Source organism: Crocuta crocuta, unplaced genomic scaffold (genome assembly GCF_008692635.1).
Source record: "Crocuta crocuta isolate KB4526 unplaced genomic scaffold, BGI_CrCroc_1.0 scaffold124, whole genome shotgun sequence".
Taxonomy (NCBI): domain Eukaryota; kingdom Metazoa; phylum Chordata; class Mammalia; order Carnivora; family Hyaenidae; genus Crocuta; species Crocuta crocuta.
In genome coordinates, this window is record NW_027551573.1 from 9,524,861 (window position 1) to 9,550,380 (window position 25,520).

Consider the following 25,520-nt stretch of genomic DNA (forward strand, 5'->3'; position numbering starts at 1 on the left):
GTTTTACCTATTGTTGAGAGTGCTACGATGAACATTGGGGTACATGTGCTCCTATGCATCAGCATTTCTGTATCCCTTGGGTAAATTCCTAGCAGTGCTATTGCTGGGTCATAGGGGAGTTCTATTGTTAATATTTTGAGGAACCTCCACACTGTTTTCCAGAGGGGCTGTACCAGTTTACATTCCCATTAATGAAATTCTTAATACCCTTACAATTTCTTAGGAGCTCAGAGGAGGAAGTGATCAGTTCTAGACAGAGATCCAGGAAAATTTTATGGAAGAAGTGGAAACTAATCTATGTGTTAACAAATGGCTAGAATCTGGACTTAAGGATATAGAAAGGGACATTCCAAGGAAAGCAGGTAGAATGAGTAAAAGTATGATAAGGAGAAGCCATGGGCACATATAAAAGGCAAGTTCAATTAGGTTGGAGCATGTTCTATATAAAAGAAGCATGAGGAAATGTGTCCAGGAAAAGGATCAGGGCCAGGTATATGGATACAACAGAGCGCTGGTGAAATGACCTGGTTAAAGCTCAGTTTTGGACAAGCTTTCTCCCAGGCCCAGGTTAGATGTCAGAAAGTAGAGGTGGGGTGACAGAGGAAGACAAAACCTTAAAGGCCAAGTATAGGCCTCCATGACAAATAGATCAGAGTTAGATTCTGGACCCACATCCTAGACAACATACCATAGCTGATGCCATTGCTTAAGCAAGTAAATTGGTCAGTTTCCCTCCTTACTAACATAGTCTGACTCTCTTGGCTTAAAAATGACTTTAGATTTGACTGTAATAACCATGTATTGACAGCTGAATTTCCATCATCATGCAGCAAACAGCTTCTACTTGCTTAACCATGAATCCAAATGCTGATTCTATTGACAATACCTCTCACCCCAAAGGACCCACATTTTCCAGGCCTAGACACAAGCATGTATTCAGACACCTGGATCCTTTGGAAATCTCCTCAGTTGAAAACCCATAAATGTTTTAAATTCCTAGGTTCCTATTAGAGAATGAATACAGCCTAAATTTTAGCAAATACATTGAGGCCACTTATACTGTAAAAAACAAAAAGACAAATAAACAAACCAAAGAAGAACAACAGGAAACACACAAAACAAAAACAAAAAACAACTTTTACCTCTGCAGAGGTGTTTTTGACAATCAATTTTAAAATAATTGGTAGCTAAGCCCATTATTTCTGGAGACTTAAAATCCATGACTGTATTTAGTGGTCCTGGTCACTACACTGATTACATTGCCCTTGACTTTAGACTATACCCAATTGATTACAACTAGTGCAGTACTGGCAGAAGGACATAGGAATGAGAAAATGGAGATGGGACAAAGCCTTTTTTTTTTTTTCAGAGAAATAATTTAGAATTTATTTCCAAATTTTATTTCTTTTTTTAAAAAATATAACATGTGTAAAGTGTGCTCTTGGTTTCTGGGGTAGATTACCATGGTTCATTGCTTACACACAACACCCAATACTGATCCCAACAAGTGTCCTCCTCAATGCTCATCACCCATTTCCCTCTCTCCCTCACCCCCATCCACAATCAGTTTGTTCTCTGTATTTAAGAGTCTCTTATTGTTTGCTTCCTTCCCTCTCTGTTTGTAACTATTTTCCCCCTTCCTTTCCTCCATGGTCTTCTGTTAAGTTTATCAAGATCCACATATGAGTGAAAACATATGACATCTGTCCTTCTCTGACTGACTTATTTAACTCAGCATAATACCTTCCAGTTCCATTCATGTTACTGCAAATGGCATGATTTCATTCTCTCTCATTGCTAGACAAAAGCCTTTTTGAGATGACTTTAAGAAAACTGGCTATCAGGCTGACGGAAGAAAATCATGAAGCTAAGGGATCTAAACTTCAGCTGAAGTTTATAAAAAGCTTTGTTGTATAAGCAAGTCTAGTTGAGACCAGCTTGGCCAAGCCCAGCTCAGCACAACTGCCAACAAACTCTGTGAAGTTCTAGATTCACCCTGCGTATGGAGGGTCTGAAATACCCCTCTGTTGACTGATTGCACTGAGATTCTTGCTTCTTTCCTCTCTTAGTNATAAAAAAAAAAAAAAAGAAAAAAGAAAACTGGCTATCAGGCTGACGGAAGAAACTCATGAAGCTAAGGGATCTAAACTTCAGTTGAAGTTTATAAAAAGCTTTGTTGTATAAGCAAGTCTAGTTGAGACCAGCTTGGCCAAGCCCAGCTCAGCACAACTGCCAACAAACTCTGTGAAGTTCTAGATTCACCCTGCGTATGGAGGGTCTGAAATACCCCTCTGTTGACTGATTGCACTGAGATTCTTGCTTCTTTCCTCTCTTAGTATTGATAATCTTTGTAACGTGACTTTACAATTTTCTCATTAAAAGGTGAAGTCTGTTTCTTCATCCCTTAAATCTTAACTAGCCTTGTGACAAAGGGCAAAGCCAGCAAGGTGTCGAGGACTCCAAATTTAAGGAGGCACTCCCTGTCAGGGCCATGCAAATGTAGGCATCACCTAGAGTGAGTGCTTCTTTAAAAGTTATGTCCCAGGTGCCTCACTTCCCTCACCCTGGTCTCAGTCCTAGTTGACACTTGCTTTGGCCAATAGAATGTGGCAGAAGTGACATCATGCCAATTATGGGCCTTGGCCTCAACTTGGAAACTGCCATTGCCACAAGAGGAAGCCTGGGCCAGTCTGCTCTGCTCTCATCCTGGGAGAGTGAGAGGCCACATATAATTGAGACACACTATCTCAGCTGAGGTTATCCTGAACTGGCCAGGCCCCACCTGTTACACTGGCTGACCATAAAGCATGAACAAGCCCAATGGAGATCTAGCCCAGCAGAACTGCTAATGGACCTACAGACTCATGTGAAATAATAAATGGTCATCATTTCAAGGTGTTTTATGGTGGTTTGCTCTTCGGTGGTAGATAACTAATACACCTTCTTATCTTTCCATTCGTTACACCATAGGTGTTTTCTTCTCCTAAGGAGCTTGTGAAAACTTAATAAGTAAATGACTATGGATTCAATGGTATATATCAAGACAGATTTAGCAGAGACTGGAGTTCCCAGGGTTTCAAGTAAGAGAGTTCTTCCGGCTCTAACTTGCCAGTAATGTCAAACAAATCTCTTTCCATCTCTGGGACTTGAAACGTTCTTCTTAAAAATGAACAGTTTACTCCATAGCAGTGGCAGCTGGGTTTCTTTACTCATGACAGTTCTAGTTGGAGATGGCTGCCCAGCATGCAGAATTGAAGGTTTCTGAGGCTCAACAACAAAAATTGCTCTTATTGATTAGTGATGTCCACCATGATCAAAGACGAAGACAAAGGTGGGGTGAGATGGATGGGCAGTACACATACTCCACAGCTGTAAAACTAGTCTAGTTCTACTCTAAGATCCCTCAGTGCTATAAATCTCTCATGCTCCCTGTTTAGAGGGGCTAATCCCACCAGACCAAACTAAGCTCCAAAGACCTCTTGCTACCACAGATAATCTTCCTTTATTTTTTGCCTTCTGCCCTTCAGCCTTAATCTACCAGTTCTTTTAAGTTGTAGAAACAAGGACACAAAGCCTGAGACAGGCTAGGTTGCTGTCCTGGGACAGTGGACAATGTAGAGGTTCTGGACAGTTTTCATCCAGTTTGATTCGCCCCACCCAGTTGGCCTAATTGTGTTGTCTTTAGAACTGGAAGGTATAGTGCTAAGCAGAAACACAACTCTGATTGCTGTGCGTTCAAATTTGGAGTGTGTGTGTGGGTGGGGGGGACTTATTTCTATAATCATTATAGAAATATACTTTCAAGAATACCTCTTATGTGAAGCACAGAACAGTCACATTAACAAGGTCATAGGTAGAGCCCTTGGAGTGACAGTCCTCTCAACTGACATCCTCACACTGGCTTTGGACCACCTCCCTTGCCAACCCTCACCCAGACTCATTCACACCCTCTTGCTCAGTTGGACAGTGAATCTCCACTTGTGTAAAGACTCAAGGCTTTAGGTCTTAAGTTCTGGATGGCCTCATTCACTAGAGAAGCTTAAAAATAGTCCTTTGCATATGGAAATCACTTCACAGCTTACAAATTGCTTTCACAACCTTAATTTCATTTGAGCCTCAAAACAGCCCTGTGATGAGAAAACTGAGGTCCAGACAGGTTAGGTGATAAGTCTAAGGGCAAGCAGAAGGTAAGAGGAAGAGCTAGGACCAGAATGCAGGTCTACTCACTAAGATCTTGTCCTCTGCACAGAAGAACATCCTTTTCTTATCCACCCTCCCCCCCACTGTAGATAGATGACCACAACGAACAACATTGCCACACCACCTCCTGCTCCACTAACAACCAGGAAAGCATACTTGTCAGCTCTCTATAACTTTGGTTCACCCATCTCCACCACTTACCAAGCCAAGTGAGTTCCACAAATCTACAAGTGGAGCAGGTCTAGCTAAATTTCTTTTGACACAGGGGAGACAGTACAGGACAATGATATGAGCATAAGATTTTGAACCAGGCAGACTTGAGCACATATCTTCCTACCACTTCCTGATGGGTAATGTGAGCAAGTCACTTAACTTCTCTGACTCAGTGTTCTTTTCCATAAGATGGGAATAATAATCCCCACATCATAAGGTTTCTGCAAGAGATAAATAATACATCTATGAACAGAATAATGGGCTTAAAGGAGTCTAACACAGTGGCTGGTACATAGTGAACACAACAATGGTAGTAGTAGTCACTAAATAATAGCAATAAGAACAATAAGGGCTGGAAGCCAAATAATCAGGGGCTTACCTGGTACCTCTGGAGGCCTGAGCAGCTCTTTCCTGGTGTGTGCTCCCTCTCTAAAGGTCTTTCCAATTGTGGGAGCACCAGAGCACACACCCAACAAACATCCCCTTGCTCCATTCATCAGGCCTAATAAGAGCTACATCAATACTGGATTTATTGGGTATAGGATCCAGGAAATACACTGGGGGAGGAAGGGTGGGTTGTCTAATCAGGTGTGTGATTATTCATGCTAATGGCATTTATTATACTACAAGTAAAACTAATTTACAATAATTTAATCATCAACAAACAACTATGTGGGGAGAAGAAGCTGAGTTGTCGGATTTTCAAATATGGGCTCTTGGCTAACAGTTCCAGTGTGACCCTGAGTTTGTGTCATTCTGGGGGGAATGATTGGAGCCAAGTCTCACTGCAAGAAAGATGAGTAACATTTGCAGAGATGCTCTAGAATTAACAAGTGCCTACATGTACGGAATCTTATTCGACTCCTGGGACAACCTTCCATAGTAATGCATTTTTTCATGTGATTTAAGATGACAAACTGAGGTGAGCTGAGAAGGTGTGCTAGGTAGCTCAAAACCAGGACTTCTGATTCCAGATCTAGTGCCCTTCTTTCTAAACCAGTGAAGCTCATTCAGAGGTGTGCATCAGAAGCTCTTGTGACATCTTACAAAGAAATCCAAAGCTGAGCACCGGCATATTGTTATTAGATTCAGGAATGCTGGGATGAAGGACAGGAACCTGATTCAGACACATGCTCCAAAGTGAAAAGAGAGGAGACAGCCCAGGATGGTTGGAAGGCATAGATTAGAATCTTCTCTACGTGTATTTAAAGCTTGACTCCATCCTTTTACTGACTATGTGACCTGGGTCAAGTTACTTAATCTCTCAGGGCCTCAGTTTTCTCATTGCCCCTGAAAATGGGGATAATAATATCCACATCTTGAGAAAATATAACTCACAAGAAAATGTATGAAAGCAAATGAGGAAGCAGGACTTAAACCCTAATAGCAGAGTGCATAAATATTAGTTACCCTCTGCTTCCTTGGATAACAGATATTTGAAACAAGAAGTTGAGGATGTGATAGATATTTCCTTTGTTACCAATAGCTATTGTTTTTCTGAATCAAAACCTATTGTAAAATGTTTTTAATTTAATGCTTTAAGAGAAAAAAAAGTACAGAACAGCCTCCTCCCCAAGAACTGAGCACTCAGCTTTTCCTGCCAAAAGATCAGACACAGGGCCCAGGCGGTTCTCTTAACACCCAATTACTGCAGCAGCTGTCCCCGCGGCTTAGATGGTCCTGCCCAGCACAGACTCCTCCTGAGCCAGGAGGAGGGCTCCAGTACTGTTTTCATTTTTGCTATTTGAGAAAAGCAAAAGGGTCAAATAAATGGGACTCTCCTTCTACTTGGGAATCCCCAGGAAAAGAGAATCGGTGATTCTCTTATATTTGGGGCAAATGGCAGATATTCCAAGCCTCTGGTCCCTTGGGGCTCAGGAAAAGCCCTTGTGATGAGTCCTCAGCCTTGATCCAACTTGCTGAGGTTCCTGCTGTCTCCACCCCTGGTTCTCCCTCCCCGGGTGATGATCTAGGCACGCCTGTTGGTCACAGTCCAGGCAGCGCTCACAGCAGTGATGGTGGAGACTCGCCCCAAGAAGGCCTTGGCAGCCATGGCTCCTCGAACACAGACGTGGGAACTTCTCCCCTTTCTAAACAAAGCCAATCTGACCTCTTAGCCCAAGTCTCTGTTGTCCTTATCCCCTGGACAGAGCAGTTCTCCAGATGGAAGGAGATGCTTAGAGAGAACCAGTCCAAAACCCCAGGAGCCCATGACTCAGCCCTCCCCTGCCCTCTCAGAGCAGGTCAGAGAACCTCAGTACCAAATCTTAGGTGNTGTCAAAGCAGGAAGCTTAATGAGCTGGTGATGGAGAGAAAAGTGCCCCATCTTTTTAAACCCGAGCTTAATCCTGGTTGCCTAATTGTACCCAGTTGTCCCAAGACTCTGTCCTAGCCTGGTCTCGAGTGTCCAGTGAGAGGACTTGACCAGCTGGCCATACAAACAAAGTGCGTGGAAGGCCAATTACAGGCCAAATTAGACCCCAGACTCAACACAGAGAAACCCATGTCAGCTGGCTAGGTGGCCCACATATGCTGGCCCGAAACCCAGAAGTCCCACAAGAGAAGCAGGCCAGTGATGTTGGGCTGGAAGAAGCACATTGCATTAAAAAAAAAATCTGCTGTTTTACCTAATTATGTAATTCTGAGTAGTTAAAAACATTTTTTTCTGAAGATTTCCTCTAAAAAAATTTCGATTTCTGGTTTCTCTTATAAAATATAATTATAATAGGCCTCTGTTCTGTGTTTGTGGTCTGCTAGAAGTCAGTAGCAGATGCCCCCGTGAAGGTGGTGTGTGAGCGCTAGCTCATCCCTGTCCCCACCACTCCCTACAGCCCCTCGATACCTGGGCATTTTGTATTTATCACACTTTGTTTTTTAATTTGAGAGAGAGAGAGAGAGCGTGCAAGTGGGGGAGGGGCAGAGACAGAGAGAATCTTAAGCAGGCTCTATGCTCAGCATGGAGTCAGATGTAGGGCTCGATTCCACGACCTTGGGATCACAATCTGAGCCAAAACCAAGTGTCAGATGCTCAACCGACTGAGCCATCCAGGCACCCCAAGTGTTCATCACTGTTGATGACTGTTTCCTGATTTGAGCTTTCAGGCTTTTTTTTTTTTTAGTCTGTACAATGGCAGGGTTAGCCAGAATGGACCCTCTAGTCCTTAAGAACCCCTAGCTAATCCCACAACCCCTCAGAAGGCTGTAGGGCTGGGATCAGAGATACTGGGACAGTTAAGTAAATTACAAGCTATTCACTCCAGAGGTATGTAGGGAGAGGCGCATGTCCTCCTCCCTGGGGCACACAGCCATCCTCAGAGCCCACCCAGCACTGCCCGCTGGCCTCCCTCACCATCCAGCAGGGCAGCCATTGTCACAAACAGCTCCAACCTGGGGAACCTGACACACTGCGACACTCAGAGAGGCTGTTACTTCTTCACACTCCACTCTCTCCAGCAGTACTGCCCCCCAATCCTTTCTCACGGCCAGATTTAATAAACGACAGCCAAGAAGAAATATGGCAGGACTCCAAAGGGAAAGGGTTTGAGGATGGGCCAGTGGGGTGCTTGCCGGGAGCTCGTTAGGGCAAGAATGCCCAGCCAGGACAAGGTGCACTCCTGCCTGCCTCTAATTGCACACCCCATTTTGCCCCCTCCACTCAGCCAACCTGCAGAGTGTCCCGACGTTTAAAGATTACCAAGGCAAGTTTGTAACGAAGCCTCTCCCTCTTTGTCTGTCCTTGCACCAACAGCAGCAGAAGGGATACTAATTAGAGGGTGAATTATTAGCTTCCCATGGTGCACTGCAGGGACATTAAAAATGAGGGGGCTTTGCTGCTTGCCTTTTAGATGGTTAGTCTTGGTTTAATATATTCGTGTTTCTAGGTGAGCAGCAGGGGACAGTTTTTATGATTATAATTGTTGCATAATTACTGGCCTAAGGTTGCCTATTGTTAAATAAAAATGCTGAGATACTAATGTTTTATTGAACAGTACAAGGAGATAAAATTGTAATATCTTTTCCCAAGCAATCGAAGCTGCTCATTTGCAGCCTAGTGACAACCCTTAGTTTTCTTCTGGAAGAGGTAGATGGGTTCTTCTTAGCCCGGAAGTCAAATGTGAAATATTTGCTTGGGGGGAAAAAGGAGCAGAGAAAGAAAAGAGAAGCCAGGGAGCTCCTGCATGCACCTTCACAATCTCTGCATGTTGTGGGGAAGCAGAGGGGTTAAGACCTGGGTCAACACACATGCACTCAACATGAAGGCCAATCCTCAGCCAGCTGCTTCTTGGGAAACAGAATACCACAACGTCTTTCCCATGAAGAACATCCCTTCCTGCAAAAGAAACCAGAGGGACATTGAGGCAGAGACACCAAGACTGCCAAGTTAGAAATGTGGCCACCATTAGGTGGACCAATGGCGTTCAAAATTTTTCCCCTGGGCAACTCTTAAACACTCAATCCTTTTAGTCCCTAGGAAGTTACCTAGAATTAGCCAAGTGATACACCTTTAATATTTCCCAAATCCACTGCTTTCTCCTTATCCCTCAACTCATTCCACCCCAAGCAGCCATCCCCGAGACCTTGCACGTTCTCTCTGCCTGTCAGTCTCCTACCTGAAACCCATCTTTCCCATTCTGCCAAGGTTTATGCAGCCAGGCAAAGGATGATTCCTACTAGGGGTTGACCAAATTGAGGGGGCGGGGATGGAAAGATGGAAAGATGCATCTGAGTCAGGTCTGCTGCCTCGTGAGGACAGAGAAGTGTAAAGAAGGGTGGGAAATGCATTTAGTTTGGGCAAAAAATAAACACCTGATTCATTTGGTCTGGTTCCTCATGTGCTTCATCCCTCAGAAAGATGACATGAAATACATCACTGATATTTTTAACATTTTTAAGTTCTTTTTTAAAGTTATTTCAAAAGAGAAAGAGAGAGCATGAGAAAGAAAGGGGCAGAGAGAGGGAGACTTCCAAGCAAGCTCTACACATAGTCAGTGCAGAACTTGATGCGGGATTTGAACCCATGGAGCCATGAGATCACAACCTCAGCCAAAACCAAGAATTAGACACTCAGCCAATTGAGCCACCCAGCACCCCCAACAGATCACTGATTTTACTGCTCATTCAGGTGTGTACAGCTAGGAAGATGGAGGCAGAGAATGAGCAGAGCAAACCTGAATTTCAGAAAGTCAGAGTGAGTGGCAGCTCCTTCCCCAGAAGACCCTTGAGGCTTCCCTAGACCTGGCTCAGCAGAGGTTCCTAGTTCTTGGCCAAGACTTTCATAGCAAGCGTAAAATAAAAAATAATTTTCCTCTCTACAGGTTTCCACATGGTTCTTCCAGAGCTAACCTCAGTCTTGTGAAAAGAGATATGGGCTAGGAGTCAGTTAGCCTGAGTTTTGTTCTTGGCTCAGCCATGCCCCTGCAGTTCTTAGACAAGTCACTTCAACTCCTATGTTTGGAGCAGAAATCACATCACCACTCTGCCTACCTCACACAATTCATGTGAGGTCTGAGTGGCATTCAAAGAGCCAAAAATGGTCAGTCAGTCAGAAAGATTTCATCTGGTCCAAGTTCTTTCCAAATTCAGGAAATGAATTTGGAAATGCTTTCCAGAACATTCCTGACAGAGGTTCATCCTCCCTCTGCTCGGAAAGGAAGACTCCTGAGAGCTCGGAGAAATTCCTCCTTTTGCTTGACAACTCTGATTTTGCTTCCTCATGTGAGCTGAGACCTGCCCAGCCCTGGTCTGGGCTGCCCTGAGCTGTATCTCCTCCATAGAGTGCCCCCACAGGTATCCAAAACAGTGATTTTTCTGTCCTTGGTCTGTTCTTCTCCAGGACAGCTATCCCAGATTTCTCAGCCATTCTTTGTGCTTCAAATCCTTTATTATCTTCCTCCTACACTAGAAAAGAAAACAACTCCATATGCAACCTGACTGGTCTGGAACACAATGACCTCCCTCAGTCTAGTTACTATATACTCCTGTTAATGCAGCCTACAACTGTGTGAGCTTTTTAGCAGGCACGTCACACAATTGGCTCATATTGAGCCTATGCTAAACTAAATCCTCTGGATCTTTCTTACATAAATGGCTTTCATTTGGAAATGAAAGGTCTCACTCTTCCTTTACACATACAATTGATTATTTTAAAACTAAATGTATGATTTTATATTTCTTTCTGTTCTGTTTCAATATGTTAGTTTACATGTCTCTTTCAAAGCCGTGATAAATTATAAATTTCAACTCTGTCACCCCAGTTTGAATTGGAAAGCACTGCTTTGCACCTTTGTATCATCTGTGGATTTGTTAAGCAAACCTTCACTTTTCTTTGATGAAAAGTGTTAACAGTAGTGATCCCTGGAGAATCTATTGTATCAGAGTAAAGGAAGTTATCAAGAAATAAAATAAGTTAAATTAGTAAACTGAGGGGAAAGTGTACAGGTCAAGAAAACCTTGAGTATAAAAATAAACATAAAAGGGGAGGAAATGCCTACTGTTTACCAATAATGAGGGTATTGAAGACCCAGGGATCATAGTTGGATATGATCAAGTAAAGTTAAGGTTCTAAGCCACTCTTAGATCACTCAGTTTCCTGGAAATAGGGTCCCTGGTTTATGACGAAGATGTAACAAGGAAACAAAATACATGCAAATAAAAGAGGAGATTGGGATGATGCAGTGCATAATCTAATTCACTTTGTCTTGGGGAATTCAACTCCCTCAAGTCATAAAGAGAAACATAAGTTATTTGCAAAAGAGTTAAAATGAGCCTGCATCCTGCAGAGCCTCCAGACTTGTGGTTTTCCCCAGGGATTTAGCTGTAACCTGTACCAATAAATTAAGGAGTTGCAGTTCCACTGGCACCTGGGTGGCTCAGCCAGTTAAGTCTGACTCTTGGTTTTGGCTCAGGTCATGATCTCACAGTGTGTGAGTTTGAGCCTGGCATCAGACTCTGATGCTGAAAGCATGGAGCCTGCTTGGGATTCTCTCTCCCTCTCTTTCTGTCTTTCTCTCTCTGCCCCTCTGTCACACATTCTCGCTTCCTCTCTCTCAAAAATAAATAAATAAACTAAAAAAAAAGAGGAAGAAGATGCACATCTACATCTTCTGCCCTTCAGCATAGTTGCTAGAAGGATCTTGGGCCAGGCAATAATAGAGCTATCTTCTCTGTAAGATGTTTGAAGTTATTACTTATATTGTTCTCCCTGTCTTCAATATTGTTTCAAGGGTATAGAAACCTTTCAAAGGGGAAAGCACAGGAAAAATCCAGTGCATTCACTTCTTAAAGCTGCTGTTAAAAAAAAAAGTTATCACAAACTTGGCAGCTTAACACAGCAGTAATTTATTCTCTTATAGATCTGGAGGCCAAATATCGAAAATTAGTTTCACTAGGCCAAAATCAGAGTGGTAGCAGGTTCACACTTCCTCTAAAGTCTCTAGAGAAGAATCTGTTCTTTACCTTTTCCAGCTTCTGGTGGCTGTCTGCATTCCTTGGCTTGTGGCCACATCTCTCCAACCTCTGCCTCCATCATCACAGTTCATCCTTTTCTGTCTGTGTCAAATCTCCCTCTGCCACTTACTACACTTATGATTGGATTTAGGGTCTACCTAGATAATCCAGCATCATCTCCCCATGCCAAGACCCTTAATTTAGTCACATCTGCAAAGATGACTTTTTCTTGGAGAATAATATTTACAGGTTCCAAGGATTGGGTCCTGATATCTTTATGTGGCCATTTTTCAGCCTGCTATACCCAGAGTCAATAAAAAAAAAAAGTGTTGACCAGGACAAAGTTAGAAATGGAACTCCACTTGGACTATGATCTACCATCCTGAAACAGTCACTCCTTAGTCAGTATCCTGGGAAAATCATACATCTATCTTTCAATAGCATTTGGGAAAGCACCCCATAAATGTATTAAATGTATAAAACCACTCAGGAAATGTATGAAATGTTATTACTGGTTCTCCAGGAAGAAAGAACCCAGGGTCCACACATGAAAAAATAAAATTGTTTAAATCCCCCAAAGGGTGTTATTCTTAGGACACACCTTCCTGAAGATAATTGAATTCTGGGTCCCATCAACATAGAAACAGGCAGGCATGAGTGCTGCAGGTAGGATTCCCCAGGAAGCAAACTCTGATATGGAGTTTGGCATGCAGGATGTTGATGAAGGAACATCCTTGGGACCAGCACCAGTGAAAGAGAGAGGGAGGAAGCAGGAATGGGCACAGGAACAAACTGAGCTGTAGTGTAGCCTCAACAACAGTATTAGCCAAGTCTACATATTCAGAAGCTCTGGAGCTGAAACGATTTTCAGAGTTGTCCTAATTTGGGGCAAGATGACCATGACTTTACATTCCCACATCAAATAAGTCATTGGGCCTGAGTCAACCAGAAAGAGGTGTGACCTTGGCAAGGCAGCTAAGATAGTCCCTGAAAAAGCTGATCTCTGGAGGCCATCTGCTGACCACATTCCCAGAAACTGGGCAACAAGTCCTTCCCTGAAAGGGCATCTGGGCCATACATCACTTTCCATTGTTTCAGAAGAATACATTCTCTGCCATCACTGAACACTGAGGCATCATAATGGAGTGATCATAGGGCACATAAAACTTCCAGGGTAGAATATAGATGGCTATAAAGTATTGTGTGTTGTGTTTTTTTGTTTGTTTGTTTTTGTTTTGGTGGGGGGGAGGACTTTATTGAGAGTTGTGTTTATTTGACTGCTTTTCATTTAAGGTGCTTTCAAGAAACTTGCCAACTAAATTCAGTTTCCTTCAAAAAAAGAAATACCAGGAACAAGATAAAGTTGTCCACTGTCACCACTTCTATTCATCATTATGCTGAAGGGACTAGCCAAGGCAATTTGGCTACAAAATGAAATAAAATGTATCTGGATTTGAAAGGAAGAAGTAAAACTATTTCTATATCTAGATGACATGACCTTGTATATAGAAAATCCTAAGGAATCTACACACACACACACACAAAAACCTACTAGAATTAATAACAAGTTCATTGAGGCTGCAGGATACAAGATCAATATACTAAAGCCAATTGTATTTCTCTACACTGCAAATACAATGGACCATCTGAAAATTAAATTAAGAAAAACAATTTCATTTATGATAGCATTAAAAAATAAAATAATTTAGAATAAAATTAGTAGGGACGCCTGGGTGGCTCAGTCGGTTAAGCATCCGACTTCAGCTCAGGTCATGATCTCACGGTTTGTGGGTTCGAGCCCCGTGTCGGGCTCTATGCTGACAGCCAGCTCAGAGCCTGGATCCTGTCTTCAGATTCTGTGTCTCCCTCTCTCTCTGCCCCTCCCCTGTTCATGCTGTCTCTCTCTCTTTCTCTCTCAGAAATAAATTAAAAAAAAATTTTAAAAAACTTTCTAAAAAAAAGAATAAACTTAGTAAAAGGAATACAAAATTTATACTCTGAAAACTACAAAACGTTGTTGAAAAAATTTAAAGAAGACCTAAGTAAGTGGAACAACATCCTCTGCTCATGGATCAGAAGACAATATTAAGATGTTAAGATTGTCCAATGCAATCTACAGATTCAATACAATCTTCATCAAAATTCCAAGGGCCTTTTTTTGTGGAAATGGAAAAGCCAACTCTCACATTCATATGGAATTACAAGGGGCTCCAAATAGCCAAAACAATCTTGAAAAAGAATAAACTTGGAGGACACACACTCCTGATTTCAAAACTTACTACAAAGCTGCAATAATCAAAACAGTATGGCACTAACATAAGAATAGACATATAGACCAATGGAATAGAATTGAGAGTCATATTGAATTCTCATATAGAATTCATATACATAGAATTGAGAGAACCCACACATCTATGGCCAAATGATTTTTGACAAGGGGGCCGAGACCATTGAGTGAGGAAAAAAGTCTCCAACAGATGATGCTGGGACAACCGTATATCCACATGCAAAAGAATGAGGTTAAACCTGAGGCCGACTTTGGCTCAGGACATGATCTAATGGTTCATGAGTTCGAGCAACCTGCATGGTCTCTGTGCTGACAGCTTGGAACCTGGAGCCTGCTTCTGATTCTGTGTCTCCCACTCTCTCTGCCCCTCCCCTACTCACACTCTGTCTTTCTGTATCTCTCCAAAATAAATAAACATAAAAAAAGAATGTGGTTAAACCCTTAGATCACTCCTTATTCAAAAGTTAACTCAAAATGGATCAAGACCTAAATAGAAGAGTTCAACTATAAAAGTCTTAGAAGAAAGCATAGGTATAAATTATAGTGACCTCAGATTAGGCAGTGATTTTTTTATATGGCAATAAAAATGTAAGCAAAATAGATAAGTTGGACTTCTCCAAAATGAAAAGCTTTTGTGCTTTCTGAGGACACAACTAAGAAAGTGGAAGGAACCCATGGAATGAGAGAAAATGTTTAAAAATCATGTAGTTGGTAAGGAAATTGTGTCTAGAATATACAAAGAACTATTACTACTTCAAAAAAGGACAAACAACCCAATTAAAAATGGAATCTGAATAGACATTTCTCCAAATAAAATATACAAATGACCAAAAGTCACATGAAAATATGCTCAACTTCACTATCCATTGGAGAAATGCAAATCAAAACTACAACCAGATACTTCACATCCACTAGAAAGGCTGTAATAAAAAAAATAGAAAATAGTTGGTGAAAATGTGGAGAAATTGGAACCCTCATATTCTGATGGTAGAAATGAAAAATAGTGTAGCCACTTGGAAAACAGCCTGACATTTCCTCAAAAGGTTAAACACAGAGTTACCATATGACCTCACAATTCCACTCCCTTGTATACATCCAACAGAAATAAAACATTTATGTCCACAAAAAAATTTACGCACAAGTATTCATAGCAGCACTGTTTTTAATAGCCAAATAATAAAACTAATCCAACTGTCCCTCAACTAATGAATGGATAAATAAACTATACAATGGGAAATTATTTGGTAAAAAGGAAGGAACTATTAATACATGCTACAATGTTGGTAAACCTTGAAAACATTATGCCAACTGAAAGGTAGACAGACAAAGCCATAAACTTTTGATTCCATTTAGATGGTATATCTAGAATAGGCAAATCCATAGAGATTTGCAGCAAATGGATTAGTGGCTACCTCAGGCTGTGGGAAATAGCAAAGAAATGGCAAGTGATTGCTAAGGGGTACAGCGCTTCTTTTTGGGGTGATGAAAATTTTCTAAAATTGATCATGGCGATTGCATAAATCTGGGAATGTACTAAAAACCATTGAATCATACAGTTTAAATGGGTGAATTGAACGGTATGTGAATTCTATCTCAAACTGTCATTTAAAAAATATTGAAGTACCTATAATATTCTAAATCAATTATTCTATAGATGGGGAGGCACTGAGGTTGTTAAACACCTGGTGGGATGTGATATATACACACAAGTCAAAAGTCCTAGAAATGCTTTTCCATCATCTCCTGAGCTGATCAAACAATATTCTCAAATCCGTCCACTTCTGTCCATCTCCACCGGTGCACGTAGTCCAAGCCACAATCACTCCAGCCTGGATCCTTGCCTTCTATGCACTCTGCTGTGCCGTCTTGCCTCTCCTACCTTCTCTCCCACTGCAATGAGAGTGATCTTTGTAAAAATGCATCGTGTCAGAACTTTTCAATGACTTCCTATTGCTCCCAAGATAAACCCCACAATCCTTCCAGGGGCTGACTCGACCTGCTTCTGCAGTCCTCAGCTCTCACCATGTCTCAGCCACACATGACCCTTTACTCAGTTCCCCTCTCTTCTCACAAGGGCTTTGGTCCACCCTGTTCTCTCTGCCTGCAGAACCCTTGCTACCTCCTACTCCTAATTTCTACTTAAACTTTTACTCTCAGTTGGGGGGAAAAACACTTCTGGGGGAAGTCATCTTTGGTCCCCTATCCTCTGGAAGAGATCATGTTACCTCATTACATGTTCTTATAATGCCTATAAGTCTCCTTCCAACACTCATACCATTGTCCCTACCTCCTTATTTGTTTAATTTCCTGCTATCCTATAAGCTCCATGGGAATAGGAGTTATGTCCATCTTGTTCACCTTTTTTATCCACAAAACCTAACATTATACCCATTACAGAGAAGGTACCAAATAAATACTTGGTGAATGAATGAATGAATGAGTAAATAAATGGAGTGTCTGACAGGTGCTGTGTGAGTCATACAGGAAACACTACAATCACACAGAAGAGGAAAGCAGCTGTTGGGATAGACAACTTGGAAGGCTTCTTGGAAGTGAAGAGACCTAGAAAACAAAGCTTAGAATCACAGAGGTGGATGGAGCCTTCAAAATCATCTCGTCCACATTCCTACATTTTTGAGCTGGATTCTGAAGGTTGGTTTGGAAAACTGTATTACCCACCCAACCCCTATTGCTTCCAAACAGGATCTGTAGGATAAAATTCCAAACTTCTTGGCATGGCATAATGGATGAATAATCTGGCTACAGCCTGAGTTGTCTACCATAATTACCCCCAAGCACTGCAAATGACATGCCATTTCCCAAATAGATCAATATGTTTCTGTCTCAGGCCTTTGAACACAGTGGTCCCTCTGCTTGGGATGGCTCTCTTCTGCATTCTCACTTGCACTCCTGCAACTCTGACAAACTTCTACTTAGACCCTACAGAAATTTTACATCCTCTGGACAGCTTTCCCCAATACTTCCTAGAAAGGAAAAGACAGCGTCTGACTTATTTCAGTACATCCAGTACAGACGCTGTGCCTACCCCAGAGTAGACACCGAGGAAACAATCATCACATTAAGGTCAAAGCAAAAGCTATGGAGATCTCTCTGATATAAATGAAAATGTCTGTGTGTTGTCTTTCCCCTTCCTTTCCTACTGACTTTCTCGATAATTCTCCCCAGGTCCCGGCTGAGACTGGGACAAGGATCTGGAAGCAGCCAGAAAGAAGAGGCACAAAGTGGGGTGACAGTCCTGATGCAGCTTCCAGCCCGAAGCTGGATGACGATGACCCCAGCCAAGCCACTGTGTCCTTCCTTTGACCAGTCTGGCTCAGCAGCCAGATGGTAATGACTTTCCCATTCCCTTATCCCAGGCAGGCTGTGAACAGGCACCGTCAAGTATGGTCCTCATCGGCCTGGCCCCAGGGCCCGAAGCTGCCTTGTTCCAACAGATGATGACTTTTTAATTTCGAGCCTTTTGGTCCCTGGTGAGAGAGGTGGAGATAGGGGCGAAGATGGCATCTGGATCCTGCAGAATCAGAGAGACCTTGGGCAGGGAGCAACCTTGAGAGGTCATCCACCCTGCTCCTTGCCAGATTCTCTCCTTTGCCCAGAGCCCAGGCCAGGCCCACTCCTTCAAGAAGCCTGCCTGGACTACCCCTGCCCTGAGGTACTCTCTACCCTCCAAACACCTCCAACAACATGTCTCATTCACAAAATATCCAAGGGAAGCACTGATACTTGGAAGCAGCCACTGGTTGAACCTGGAACCAGACAAATACATTTGAGCCTCAGCTTCAATTCCTGCAGTTGAATTTATAACCTTGGAAAGATCAGTTGGCCTCTCTGACCTTCAGTTCCCTAAAATGGGGATAAATTCTTCCCATGATGACTCACTGAGTTATTGAAAGGTTGAATGAGATAATGAGGGAAAAATTACTCTTTGTAAAGTTGGCATGAAAGAAAGGGGATGCCATCCTACTTTCCTGCTTCTCAACTGTTTTTCCTTTACAGAGTTAGCTTCCAAGTGTGGGCCTCCCACTCCTGACTCCTCAGGAATCTGTAGAGCTAAGAGCTCTGTCAAAGAAAAGGTTCCTTTGTCCCAGCAACAAGAAGCCGAGGACTCACTCTACAGAAGGTGCCTGGGGGAATTCTCTTGGTGACCACAGGGATCCAGGGCTGTGACTCAGGCATTGATCCCAGAGTCCATAGGAGTCCCACAGACTACCCTGGGTCTAGTTGAGAGGATCCTGACATCTTAGGGAATTTAAAATGAGTGGTCACTTCAGTTTGCTCTCTTTTGCTCCATTTTTGGAGGGTATTTGGGGGTGAGTGCTCTAGAAACAAGTAAGCAAGGATGCTGAGTAGGGCAACTGGGTTTGAAGGCAGGTTTGGCAGCCCTGAACTCTGCATTCAACATGGCAAAATAAATTGCTAGGTCTCCTGATGTAAGCCAGGAGTGGAAGGGACTTTGTTGCCAATGAAAAGTCCTGGTTTGATGGGGGCCTTAATTAGGGACCTCAGGAGCTGCTCAGAGCAGCAAATGCAAACAATGACCAAAGTAATTGTTCAAAATACATTCCTGACATATTTCCAAGGCAGCTTTGGAAACAACCACTGGTCCCTGGGATTATGGCCACTGCTCTGCTTGTTCAATTGGAGTTGATCACTGCCCTAATTAGAAAGCAATTTGAGGCCAGGTTCTGATTGAGCCAGCACCCAAGAAGCCCACCCATACACCTGGCCCACAAGATCCAGTTGATGGGGAACATCTGAATAGTACTTGCCAACCAGGAACCAAGGATCTTGTGACCCTCCTCTATTATAGGTCCAAGATGGGACACAGCCCATGAACTTTGAAAGGTGGCCATTGGAAGGTCTAAAGGCAGACTCTGCTGCAGACATGTCATTTCTATTCCTGAGGGTGGTGGAGGGAGAACAGAAGTCAAGTTTTGAAAGCAGAATCACCACTTTTTACGCAGTGGATTAGAGAATACAAGTTCTAGAGGAGGAAGTTTTCAACCATCCACCACCCCTTCTTCAGTCCTGGATTTGGACTTCCGAAGCCACCCCTTGGCTGGTACTCCAGGTCATAATTATGGTGGGTGGCAGGCTGTGGGCTATTAGGAAGATGTTGGTAAGATTTTATTTTTTTTAAAAAAATTTTTTAATGTTTTATTTATTTCTAGAGGAGAGAGAGAGAGAGAGAGAGAGAGACAGTGTGAGCAGGGGAGGGTCAGAGAGAGAGAGTCCCAGACTCTGAAACAGGCTCCAGGCTCTGAGCTGGCAGTCAGCACAGAGCCCCACACGGGGCTCGAACCCACGAACCGCGAGATCATGACCCGAGTGAAAGTCGGACGCTTAACCGACTAAGCCACCCGGGCGCCCCGATGTTGGTAAGATTCTAAATTCCTCAATCATGTTCCTCATGCTGCCAACACTCCTTTGTTACCACTCTGTCCATGTGCTATCCAATTCATTCCTCATAACCACCTGGTGAGGGAGGCAGGACCTAGAATATTATACTCATTTCACAGATGAGGGCACTGAGGACCAGAGAGGGGGAAGGAGTTAACAAAAACAGTTCTGGTTGCAACTTACTAACAGGAAACATGGTATAAGTAACATAAAGAGCACTATAGGTCAGTTAACTCTCAGGATCAAATTTCAGCTCGGCCAGTTTCTACGCTGCAAACCCTAGGTCAAGTCACTGACCATTTTGGAGCCTCATCTGAAAAGTAGAGACCACAGCGCCTTTCTTATCAGGCTGTTTGTGAATATTAAATGAAAAAAAAAAACAGTTATGGAAGTGTCTAGCACATTTCTTGGCACTCACTGTAAGTACTCCAATATTTTGTCCATGCTAGGTTTGTAAATTGCTCCCTCCCAAATGGAATTACAAGGTGACATATGAAATTTAACACAAAGGAATCAGAACACTACATGTGTCAGGGATGGAGATAGGAGAAGTCATTTGGTATTAGTTATGTTTTCTGTACCTTTTTATCAAATATTTCACATTTTCATATATATTTTTAAACAAAAGAAAACCACATAAAATGTAAGACAGGGATGCAAAAACAATTTAAGGTTATAGAAAAATGAACATGCTCAGACATCACAGGACAGAAAGCATTTCTGAGTGTGGAACCTAGCTCTGAGTTTACCCTGGCAATGGGCTGAGTTCTAACTTACCAGTAACAGGCAGCAGGCACATTTGTCCGCAAAGTCTCCCCAGCCCAGTTACAAGGAGACATTCTTGCAAGGACCCTTATATAAGCCACACCAGGTCACAGAGTGAACAGTGATTTTGCAAAAGGCAGAACTCTTGTTTAGGAACGTTTCTCATTACAGAGGTCACCCTGGACTCTGGCTGCCTGTCCCCAGGGCATGCTGGCCGAGAGAGCTCACTCCACCTAGGGAGCAGGGCCAAGCTGTCAGCCCCCCGAGTGTCCCTCCCTCACTGCCCACACCTGGACTCCCCGTACAGGCTGCTCCCTCCCTAGACTCCAGATCTGGGTCTCTAATTACTGTGGCATTTAGGAGTCTCCATGAGGGTCTGGGACCCTCCTAACCACCCTCTTCTCTTCTCGCCTTTCTTTAGCATCTCCTGCCTCACTAATGATGACATTTTCACCAAGTGGCAATGACAGGAGAAATTAGTTCACAGCCTTTGGCAACTGAACATTGAGCATTCAGATTAAACTTTCAAAGGGAAAATATAATCTGCGCATGCAGAGAAATAATTTGGTATTTGGGAAAGACTTCAGGGTAGAACAGTCAGCACAAGTCACAGACCCTCCAGGAGGGCAGAAGGGGAGGACACCGGGGGGGGGGCGGGGGGAGGGGTGAGAAGAACAGGCAGACCTGCACACGCAGAAGCACACAACGGGACACATATGCAAGGCAGAGGGTCCACGTCTGCTCTTGACTACAACCAAAAACTGACAAGGAGCTCTGTGGCTTAATGAGCCCATCGGGCTGGGGCTGCGCTGACTGCAACATTTCAGCTAATTGGCCACAGCATTTCTCTTCCACCAATTCCCCTCTGGCTTCCCCACTCACCATCCCCCTCTTCCAAATCACTGAAAATTATTAAGAAAGCTTGGCATGCAGCAGGGCATGAGCTAGCTTCTCCTCATGTGCCCCTGGCACTCATCATTGTTTTTCAAGTCAGAGAATTAGAGCTTATGAAGGGCTCTCCCTGCGAGTGGACTGTACAGATAGATGCCCATGTGATAGAGCAAACTCCTACAGGGCACAGCACGGTCTCATTTTCTTCTGCATCCCCATACATGGGGCTGAAACATTCAGGGATGACGATTTATGCCCCCCTCACCGGAGTTGTCCTATTGCTGTCCACTACACGATGCTGGGGTATCTACTGATGGTCCTCGCGTTGGGCATTGTCCATCCTGCACGGCCCTTTCCAGGAGCCCAAGAGCTCTGGTACCTGAATCTATGTGGACACTCACAATGCCTAGCACAGTGCCTAGCACTGTATGAACATAGAGCTGCTCAAAACTAACAAAACAAATGTCTGATGAGTTTAGTTTAATTAAAAGTCTGAATTTCAGTTTTTACCACAATCTGCTTTTTCTCCACCATGACCATCAAGCCAGACTTCCTCTGTACAAAGGAATAAGAGGACTGGATTCTCAGGCTGGCTCTGACTCATTCCAGCTTCCTGGTCTTTAGGTCTTGGTTCCCCCTTCTGTAAAATGAGACTATTGAACTCTGACTTCTAAATCCCCTCCCAGCACCTCATTCAAACTAGAAGGGCAGTTCCCCAGCTTAAATCCACAGCAGGAATTGATGAGGGAGCATGGGGCAAGCTGACAGCAAAGTACATGCTAACAGCACCCCCCACCCCAGCCAGGTGGGATATGTGTGATATTCCTCAGACACTCCTGGCTGCCCAAGAACAGGGGAAAAGGAAAGAAAGCAAATGGTTGACTAATGATAGAGATCACATGACTATGATCTCACAGCCCATTGACAAGTCCTTGAAACAGGCAGAGTGACCTCCCTCTAGGAGCTCAGTTGCCTCCATGATGACACTTTGCTGGGGGCAAAAGGGAATCTTGGCTTAACATTATCCTGACCCCGCCCTCATCCCCAGGATCCTGTCTCCTTTAACATATAAAAATTCCTTTGGAAACTTCCTTTATCTCCATTCCTCCAAGATATATGCTGGCACTCATACTTTAAGCTTATGGCCCCCTGATGTACATCTGAAGGGTCTCATGACTGAGGTTTTACTAAATGGTAATAAATGACATTTCTTAACAAGAGCTAGCCCCTCAAGGTCCCGGAAACCTTGCTTCCAAAATTCCTTGGAGACTTACACTGTCCCTAATCCCCTCCCAACCTGAGGGTATATAATCAGTTACCTATCAGAGCCCCAATAGAGCTCTCTCTGACCACAGGTCCTGTCCCCGTTCTTTAGTAAAATCACCTTTTTGCACGAAAGACATCTTCAAGAATTCTTTCTAGGCCTTCAACTCTGAACCCCCCACCATCACCCCAAAACCCATCAGGAATGACTGATACTTCTCCCTCTCTACCCCCTTGGTCTTCTGTGTTGGATCTTATTCTCAGCCTGGCTTTTGCTTCATGGTGACAAAATGGCTGCCAAGATCCCAGGGTCTTAGCAGCCCCAGCCCAGAAGAACACAGCAAATAGTCTTCCATAGCAGTCTAAAAGAAAGCTCTGAAATTCTTTCTCGATGGGAAAATTCAGTCACATGCCCTCCCAAGGGGAATCTGATGTTCTGATTAGCTAACTTGTCCACACCCACCTCAGGCAGAACTTCCTGGGCTAAGACTTAGGAAAAGGTGGCTTCCTAACAAAAATACTGGGGGGAGATAGATGCTGGTCTTCTCCAAAATAAGGACCCATGATAGACCAGAAGAGGTCAGGTTAAGTCCATTTGTGAGAGTTCTGGCATACTGAGCTAAATGAATAAATACCAAAAGACAGTTATAAAAATAATGAGATATTCTTCATGTATACTTTCAATAAGCAAATATTTTCACACAAAGGAACCTAATACAGTATAATGATGTTAATCACAAGATAAACACAGAGTTAATTTAAAACATTAATTCATAGAGCACTGCCAACTATACTCCATGAATGGTGCGTAGGTTTCCTCCTGAGTGATGAGTGTGTTTTCACAGGGCTGTGGGTGGGCCTCTGACTGTGAGTGGCCTCCAGGGACACCATTCTCCTTGCAGCTACTGTGGATTTGTATGGTTTACATGACAATTTTCTGGCAGCTGGCAGTAAAGTGTCATGCGGAAGAGAGGCCTTTCTGCAATTCACACTAAGTTACTATGTACATTTACAACAGACTCCATCAGCTGATGACATCAAACATCTAAAAGTGAGGCAGAGGCCTAACTTGTAAAAGTGAGGCAGAGGCCTCATGGCTCACTGCTCCCATCTTCACACAAACTCCTCAAGTCCAACTAGATAAAACTAGGGGAGGACATGGGGGGAAGAAGAGGGTGATGGCTGGGAAGTTCACTGTTTTTAGAGAGATAGACAAAGTGGGAGTGGGAGTAGGGGCAGAGAGAGGGAGACACAGAATCTGAAGCAGGATCCAGGCTCTGAGCTGTCAGCACAGAGCCAGATGCTAGGCTCAAACTCACAGCAAGGTAATGACCTGAGCTGAAGTTGGATGCTCAACCGACTGAGCTACCCAGGGGCCCCTTTAACTACATTTTTAAACCATTAATATTGTGGTTCTTCTTTTTTTTTTTTCTTTCTAATTTTTCAACAAAGTGAGGAGCACAGGTGTGCCAAACACAGTAGAGGACTGTAATCTGAAGTGTCCTTCCTGCTTATTTGAATCTAAAAGGTTTGGAGGTAATGGAGCCGCTTGCTGTGAGACTGAGAAAACCCTGTAGCCACTCCTTTCCAGGACGAAGAGGAAGGCAGCTTTAGCCACTGCTGTAAGGTTTTATAAGGGGGCATCTTAGGAGCTGGGGATTTAATTGTCTGAATGAATGTGAGCAGAAAACTCCATTGTAACAGACAGTATTTTTCTCATGGGAGGAGACAGAACCCTTTGGAAGATAATGCTGAGAATCTGGTGTGGCTTCTCAGGGTGAGTAGGCCTATTCTGGTGCCCATTCTGCGCATTGGAAGACCTCTTTTTATGAGCTCATGAAGAAAGAGAACTGGGGAATGGTAGAAGACAGCCATGGGGTAATTTGTCAAAGGTTTGGGGGCTCTAAACGAAAAAGCTCTCTCTCCTCCTGTGGGTTCTTTGTATTTCTGTGGCTGCCTGCAGAAAGGTGCTGCTGATTTTCTCTGACAAAGACTCATTCAACATGAGCTCAAATGAAAACATTAATAGTGAGCTGAGGGGGTAATTAGAGGGCCCGAGTTTAATTCTGCTAACATTATCCTGATTCTACTTGAAGGGTTGAGAGGGTCTTCCCGCCTTCTAGTAAGCAATTACCCAGTGCCTGGGACCCGCACCTGCCGGGGATGGCTAAGGCCTTCGAATCAATCAGGTTGCATTAAAATGAGATGCAGGGGGTGGGGGGAGATGGGGACGGGCGGAATAAAAAAAAAATGTATTTGCAGAAAAGCCAGCGACAGAGTGAGACCGCCATGGGCTGTGGAAGGGACCACAAACAAATAGAAAGCAGTGGAAGGGGAAGGGGCTGAGAAGAGAGTGGGGGCAGGTGTTAGAGAAACAAATAAGGGGAGGGCTATTAAGATGGAATGAGAAGGGGGTAGGGCGCATAAAGAGGAGGAGAGAGAGGTGAGAAGAGAAAGACTGAGAGCAGCAGGGGACAGGAGTGGCCGGGCACCTGAGGCGCGAAGAGCAGGAAAGCGAGGGGACGGGGCAGAGACCCCGCGGGCAGCTCTCCCAGCTGTGGGAGCCCGGCCCTTCGGCCCATTCACAGCCCCGCCACCCAAGGCCTAGGAGGAGGCTCCCTGCAGAGCTGGCCTGGGAGGAGAGGCACCGCTCAGCCTCTGCCCCACAGGCGCGCCCAGGGTGGACCCGCGAGGACCGGGTTCCCGGTGCCCTAGACGCATCGACCGGTCCGGTGTGCACAGCGGCGGCTAGGAGGCAATGGTTGGGGGAGGGAGGGCTGCCGATTGATCGCGGGCGGGGGCCCGTCGCGGGGGCTCCATCGATCCGGCCACCCCGCGGCTCCGCTGGCTGACAGAGGCTCTTTCTGGCCGCGCGCTACCCACCCGGCCGGCGACGCCAGGATAAGTGGGAGCAATTGGGCCGGGCGGCGCCGAGGCACATCTGCACCGCGCGGGTGCGGTGGCCGGAGCTCGCCGCAATTAGGGCTGAGTGTCTAAATCGGCCAAGTTCATCGAGGAGCATGTCCGGCGCCTC